The following is an 8,180-nucleotide window of genomic DNA, read 5'->3' as shown; positions in this document are numbered from 1 at the left end:
TAGATTTATTCATATCAATTTACGCCCTAATTAAGCAAAATACAGAGTTGGCGCACTGATATAAAACGAGCGTAATTTCGAGACGAATCTAGTCATGTAAATTTTATTGAATTTGAATGACATTATATTTTCCATAAGATGGGTGCGGTATCCTTTGTTCCAAATTAATTAACAACTTTTATTCGAAGGTAAGCATGTAGAATTCACCATGTTTATAATAATTTCTGATTATCTCTGATGTTTCATAATATTAGAAAGTTAGACAGTTAGAGATTAAATTTTACAAAAGAGAGACTTTTACAAAATTGTAGACTTCTCAGTCTGTTCACCTTTTCGGCAGAGATTGTAGTAAACATGTAAAATCCTTCTCTTGAGAAAGTTGTGTTTTGACTGCGAAACAGGTGTCCTCTGCACCATTCGCTAATATTATAACTAGGTGAATCTGTCCATTATTAAAGATGTTGCACAAATCCAAGTGATATTGATGAAATTGTTTAAAATTAATCTAAAACATTGCAACAATTACTAATAATTGTCAAGCCAACATGACTATGTATATACTTAACACACGGAAACATGCTTATAAGACTACCGATGAATATCGGAAAGATCTATGAAGTTAATACTAAACTTACGGTACGGCATGATTCGCTCACGTAGACAATAATGCCAGCATACACATGGATACTTATAAATATGTATTTCAGCCATGAAAAATAACGTAAACCGTAATTATTAAATCTCCTAAACTAAAGACAAATATATGCACCGTGGCCAAGATGTAAGCTTTATAACACCTGAGAGATCAAAATACTTAAGTACGCTTTAAGCAGTGTATCTATAGTCCGTCCGCTATAACTTTTCCCATGCGGTACGATTCATTTACAATCAAATTAAGTCAAAACAGAAAGTGACACGTACGCCGATGTGTGTAGTATATAGTATACAGTATACAAAATGTATATACACATCGACGTTCGTTTCAATTTATGTTTTGACTTAATTTGATTGAAAATGAATCGTACCGCATGGGAAAAGTTATAGCGGACGGACTATATATAATATATAGGACTATATAAATGAATTGAACATACTGATATTAGGAATGCTTGAGGAAATTATAAATGAGTTGGAGACGTCGTATACCCAATAACAAAATAAAAGGACGGTGGTCTGTTTAAGTACCTATAGAGAAGCTGATGGCCGCACTAACATGAAATTGGTCTGAATACATTGCGAAACTAATAGCAATTAAGGGCGAATGATGAAATGACGACTTCCAAGGAATTGAGAAGTGGCCTAGAACCGGCGATAAATATTGAAGCTCATGTGATGGTACTGAATCAAACTATACAGTATTATATTGTGCAATAATTATTTTTATCAATAATATAATACATTTTTAATACATTTGAAGCGCAATTGTCGAAATGTATTGTTTATAATCATTTCAAAATGTCACTAGTGTTTTAGATTGCTTATATTTTTCTTTGCCCAGCTCCTGTTATAAATAAGTCCATGTAAGGTACAAACTAATTGCCAATGTTGTTAAATAGTTTAGATGTTAAACGAGTTATATTCTTCCAGTTGTTAACTAGTACTGGTATAAGACTTAATGTAGAAAACAGTTATGATAAATGGGTTGATATTAAAATCTTAAATTGTTAAACTGTGAATTATTTTATATAAGGTTAGAAAGATTTATTTTTTAGTCAAAATCGGTAAATTGTATCTAATTATAGTGTTCACAAGTATTAGCTAGATTTCGATACATTAATAGTTGTAATTCTTTTTAATTATACCTTAATCCATTTATCAAATTTCGTATGTAGTTAAAAATATTTCTCAAGTTACTTGTTAAAGCATTTTAATTAACAAAACCTATCGGAAAAGTCTATAGATGTTTTATAAATAAATTTATTTTTTTTCTAGTGATTTTGCCCGTCGCCATGCCTGGACAGTCTACTCATTGCACACAATTTTATTTGACTTTCTCTTATTTTATCGTATCTCCCTCCAATTTTCTCTGGCACCCTCCAATTCTTTTTCGGTCCCTCCAATTCTGTCTCACTTCCTCCAATTTTTCCTTACTCTCTCATTTTTCCTGACTCACTCTAATTTTTCCTGACGCTCTATTTTTTCTCGACTCCTCTTAATTTTTCCTGAAACCCTCTAATCTTTACTGAATCCCTCTAATTTATTTTTATTATACAGGGTGTCCCGAAAAGATTGGCCATAAATTAGACTACAGATTCTGGGGTCAAAAATAGGTTGATTGACCTCACTTACCTATATACAATAGTGCACCCAAAAAAATTACAGCCCATTGAAGTTACAAAACGATTTTTTTTCATATATCGAAAACTCTTAGAGATTTTTTATTGAAAATAGACATGTGGCATTCTTATGGCAGGATCATCTTAAAAAAACAACAGTGAAATTTGTATCCCTATAAAAATTTTATGGGGTTTTGTTCCCTTAAGCCCCCCAAACTTTTGTGTACGTTCCAGTTGAATTATTATTGTGGTACCATTAGGTAAACACAATATTTTTAAAACTTTTTTGCCTCCTAGTATTTTTTCGATAAGCCAGTTTTTATCGAGATGCGGCTTCGTCTTTAATATGTTTACATAAAATTTTTATGGGGGTTTCGTTCCTTTAAACCCCCCAAATGTTTGTGTACGTTCCAATTAAACTTTTATTGCGGTACCATTAGTTAAACACAGTGTTTTTAAAATTTTTTGTCTCTTAGTATTTTTTCATATTATAAAAATGGAAATTATAAATTTTTCATATTATTGCGAGGTCTCTATAATCGTACTTAACCATATATAAATATGTGGTGGATTTGACAAATATTCAAAATATCTCGAAAAAACTGATTTTTCGAGAAAGTACTAAGAGGCAAAAAAGTTTTAAAAACAATATGTTTAACTAATAGTACTACAATAATAATTTAGTGGAACATACACAAAAGTTTAGGGGGGTTTACGGGAACAAAACCCCCATAAAATTTTTGTGGGGTGCACAAATTTCACTATAATTTTTTTTCCAAGATACTTCTACCATAAGAATGCTACATGTCAATTTTCAGTAAAAAATCTCTAATAGTTTTCGATATATGTATTGGAAAAAATTTATTTTCATTTTGTAACTTCAAAGGGCAGTAACTTTTTTTATGTGCACATTTGTACTAAGGTAAGTAAGGTTCAGTCAACCTATTTTTGAACCCAGAATCTGTGGTATAATTTATGACCAATCTTTTCGGGACACCCTGTATATAGATATAGATTTCAAACATAAATAACGGCGCGTGGCACTTGGGGAGTGCTGACAGAAGGTACTACTTCTCGTAGCGGGTTATTACTATAAAATATGTGGGTTAATGAAATTTTATGTCTGCTTATTACTGAATTGTTAATATTTTTTAGAATATCTAAGTTCTTACAAATCTTAATTTTTTTCTTTAAAAATTTTGTTTATGGTTTCAGTAATTTTCAAAATGTGTCAAATGTAATATAGAATTTATCCATTATTTAAGTTTTCATTATTATCTTATATTTATATTTAATTACTTAATTATGATTATTATTATATTATACAAATCAAACTACTGATTTGTGATGAATAAAAGAAGATTATTTTATTTTATTATTTTATTTTAGTCTAGTTTATTCATCTTCATTTTATGTTTATTCATTATCATTATCTTGGGTAGCGATAAGAAGTATTCTTTTTAAAAATTACAGCCTATGTTAAATCATATGAAGTAAATGTAGAAGATATACACTGGTTACTTATTTCATTTTCATTTGATTGATCCTTTAATAATTCATAAGATTTATATATATATATATATATATATATATATATATATATATATATATATATATATATAAAGTAGTGGGGTTCCTACGGTCTCCTCCGCATCCCACATTTCGCTCGCCATCGTTTTCTATCCACCCATTCGTTTTCGTCAATAGCTCTATCTACCATAGACTGTTCTATGCCTTTCTTCCATGTTTCTGTAGGCCTTCCTCTTCTTCTTCTATTTATGGGTGTGTAATTTAATACTCTTTTTGGCCATCTTTCCTCTGACATCCTCATAACATGACCATACCATAGCAATTTCTTTGTTTCTATATGGTCAACCGTGGAATATAAACTCTTTGTCCGTCGTCTTATTTCCTCATTTGGTATATGTTCTAATCTAGATACTCTGCATGCTCTACGTAAGTAATCCATTTCCGCTACTTCTATATTTTTTCTTTTCTTTCCTGTGAGTTGCCAACACTCTGCTCCATAAGTTATAATAGGTTCCACAATTGTTCTGTAGATTGTTAACTTTGTGTTCAGCTTCACCTTGTTAGACCATAGTAGACCATTTAAAATACGAGTTGCTTTCCTTCCTTGCTGTATCCTATGCTGTATGTCTCTTTTTGTAGTTCCTTCTTCTGATATTATGCTTCCTAAATATCTATATTCCTTACATTTCCTTATATTTCTTAATTCTAATTCCGGATCTTCGGTTTCCTCTCCTATTCTCATATATTCCGTTTTCTCCATGTTCATACATAGGCCCCATTTTTCATAAGATTTAAAATAAAAAAATAAAGAAAATTCTCACTGGCATGGATTCGAACTCTGGTCATTCGCGGATAACGTAAAAAAGTAAATAGGCGCGAAGACAGCCACAGTTTTAGTGACGTCAATCTAAAGAAATATAACTGTTTGTATCTGAAAATAGTATTGTTGTTTTTAGTATTTTCTTTACAATTCCATCATATTTTCTCACCTTTTAAACTAAACCTTTCAAAATCGAAATTAGCCAAATCGGTTCATTCATAAAAAGATATAAAAAATGGAAGGACGTTTATTAAACGTCATTTAATATTTACATATGGAGCTATCGTTCCGGACAAACTTCGTTTCCGCTTGACGTGTGGTCCTAGCCTTTAATTGATTAGATGTAATTTATTTAAATAAAAAATAATAACTTTTAGTATTAATAGATATTGAATATACAACACAATACGATTAAATTTATGAAACATACTAAAGTACCCATAAGTATTTTTTTAACGATTTTGTTTAGTTAAAAAGTCTGGACCCCGATTTTTGACCCTTCGCTTCGTTATCAAACGTATTCGCTTCGTATCTGTACAGTGTACAGATAGCGAATGCTCGATAACGAAGCGCAAAATTCGAGGTCCAGAGCATTAAAAAAAAGAGTTTGATACTTAACTTAGTTTGTGAGTGTAAAACTAGAGTTACTACTCTTCTCACTTTGCTACCAGAAGCTTCTCTTTTGCTTGAATCATGTCACTACATGCTCGATTAGATTGAGATCCGGGGACTGTGCTGGCTATAGCAATCTATCAAGTTCGTCGTTGGTCAACCAGTTTGTCATAAGGCGTTCGAGTTGTGGTAGAAGTTTTGACCATAGTCGCGAACTCTATGTGTGAGAACCTCTGTCTGTATAGGTTATGGAACCTCTCTGTCCCTCTGCTTTGAGGGCACTAGATGGCGGCTGGTATTTATTAGAGAATACCTAGAATGTCAAACAAGAATTAAATAATTGCAACTTTCTACTTTTAAAAAGTATGAAAATGATATGTATATAATTATATATAATTAAATAATATGAATGTACAGTGTGGTAGGCACTAATGGAATAAAATTATTTCTGTCCTTGTTTCAAAAAATTATAAAAAACGCCGAGTCCCGTCGATTTTTAAATAAAAATGTGCACTTTTTAAATATAAATGTACAGGGTGATGCATGCAAGTTAGAGTAGGTGTATGTTAACTTGGGAAAGGATCACTACAGGAGCAATGCAACCAATTTGTGGCTGTAATGTTAAAAGATCCTCAGGATTCGAGAGCAACTGGATAAACGCGCTGATATTAATACGCATACTGCAGGACCCACTAATAGTACGGCCTAGTATAAATATTATAGTATACCTACAAAGCCAAAATAAATATATAAACTGAATAAAATACTCCGTAATTGGAAAATAATCATGTTTATTAACACGATAACGAACGAAACATCGTCGTTAAAACTAATGGACAATTGGTAATCCAAACAATCATATTATAAAAAATAAGTTTTTTATAAAAGCAATAATTGTATGTCAATTATAAAAATTATTATTTATTTTTCCATGGAGTGTTTTGGTGACACTTAGAATTGTGGAGTATACTTGCCTTTTTGCACTTGCATCTGTTTGTGTAACAGTTTGTGTTCCAGCTGCATTTAACAAAACTTTGTCCGATCCAACTGAATCTATCGTAGTTACAACCCTTAGTGATATTTTACAGATAATTTATCTAACTTTTTGGGGTATTAATGTCTCTAAAATGTTTTTAATTGTTTACAGATCAGAATTCGACATTCGGCATCAAACTTTTTTAGAGGTAGTAGATATAAACTAAGACACTGAAATATCGTTAAGGGTTGCAGCTACGAGAGGTTCAGTTGGATCAGGACAAGGTTTTGTCACATGTAGCTGCAACAAAAGCTGTTTCACAAACAGATGCAAGAGCAAGAAGGCAATGATAAATGATAATTACTCCGGCCAACTTACACATCCGAGGTTACAAAAATTACCATCAAGCTGAAAATTGGCTGGATTGTTCAAAATACCATCATAAATGAAATCTAAAAAGTCCTCATAAATCCGATCCGAGGTAAAAAATTTACGCGGGGTCAAAGGTCACCAAATATAGTTTTTAGCGATTTTCAGCAAAACGGTAAGGTTTATCACAAAATTAATTCTAACAAAAAATGTGAATTAGATAATTAATTATCTATAAAAAATGTCTTATTACTTGTTTTCCTAAGAGCCACCGTTTTTGAGATACAACGATTCAAAAATTTGTAATCGTCATAATATGCGCACACGTTTCCAGACCACCTTTGAGGTAGTGTACTTAGCGCATTTTTTTAACGTAGTTTCCCCAGTAGGCCTATTCCACGGATCTGTTATGATTCTGTTTAATTTGAAGCTATTGAGTAATATTGACAAGGGTTACAAACGATAAAAGTTATAAAAAGCAGTATAAATTAAAAAAAAAGGGAAATTTATCCAACTGGTTCATAATTTTCTAATACTTCTGCTTCCTCTTCTCCTTGTTCTTCTTTTTCTTCTTGTTCATCCTGGGTGTAAGTAAATTGCCCCAGTAATGACACATCGCATGGCTCCTCGATAGTATCAAATGAATCCTTAATTGTTGGTGATTCAACATTGGAGCACGACCGGTTTTGACAATTGGTGCATACTACCGAACAAAACAGTCCAACATTTTTGCAACCACATTTAGCGCTACATCCCTTTTTACAGTTGCAAAAAATTGTGTTCAGGAGTTTCTTGGCTCAGGTGGGAGTAAAGTTTGAATTGGTTCTAATGAACTGTCGACTAATTTCCATCCCCAGTCTTTTGGATCTAGCTGATAACCAAGCCACACTTGAACTTGGTAATATACCCGAAAAAGATGTTGATGAGCAGCCGCTGAGGTTGGAGGAAGACAAGATAATTGCACTTGTTTTTTATTTCGAGTATTTTTAAAGAAACATGCATATCGAAACTTATCTAAGCACGTAGTTTTTTTAGGCGCTCCATACATAGAGAGAAGAAAGCTAATTCCGTTGGAAATAACTTCTTGTGGATTTAAATTAGTTTTTTTTTAAACTTCAACATATTCAAGTAATAATAGGTTTAACACGTATTTTCACTCCGAAGTAGTACTCAAGACTAATTACCTAGAGGGTGTCATCTACCTGAAGGATTTCGCCACCCAGGAAGATAACGGTGTAATTTGCATAATAGTAAACAAACTAAATTTGCATAAAGTTTACTGTATATTGAAATGTTTATTAGTACTTAGCAATAAACATTTTGCCTAGAAAGTTTTTCATTATTATGTTCAAACCCTTCTGAGAAAAGAATAGGTAGGGTGATTAGATTAGCCGACGTACCGATAGAACGTGTTTATTCCGATAAAACCATCTTTACAAATTGAATAAGACGCATAAGTATGAAGAATTATTATAAGTTAATACTTTGTCATATCAATTTACTATTTTTGTGGGGAATAAGCCGTAAAATTGAAATAATAATTCTTATTATTTTCGCGTTACATTCACTTTGTAAAGATTTTTTTGTTGGCACTGTA

Source organism: Diabrotica virgifera, chromosome 1, assembly GCF_917563875.1.
Source record: "Diabrotica virgifera virgifera chromosome 1, PGI_DIABVI_V3a".
NCBI lineage: Eukaryota > Metazoa > Arthropoda > Insecta > Coleoptera > Chrysomelidae > Diabrotica > Diabrotica virgifera.
This window is presented reverse-complemented; position numbering follows the sequence as displayed.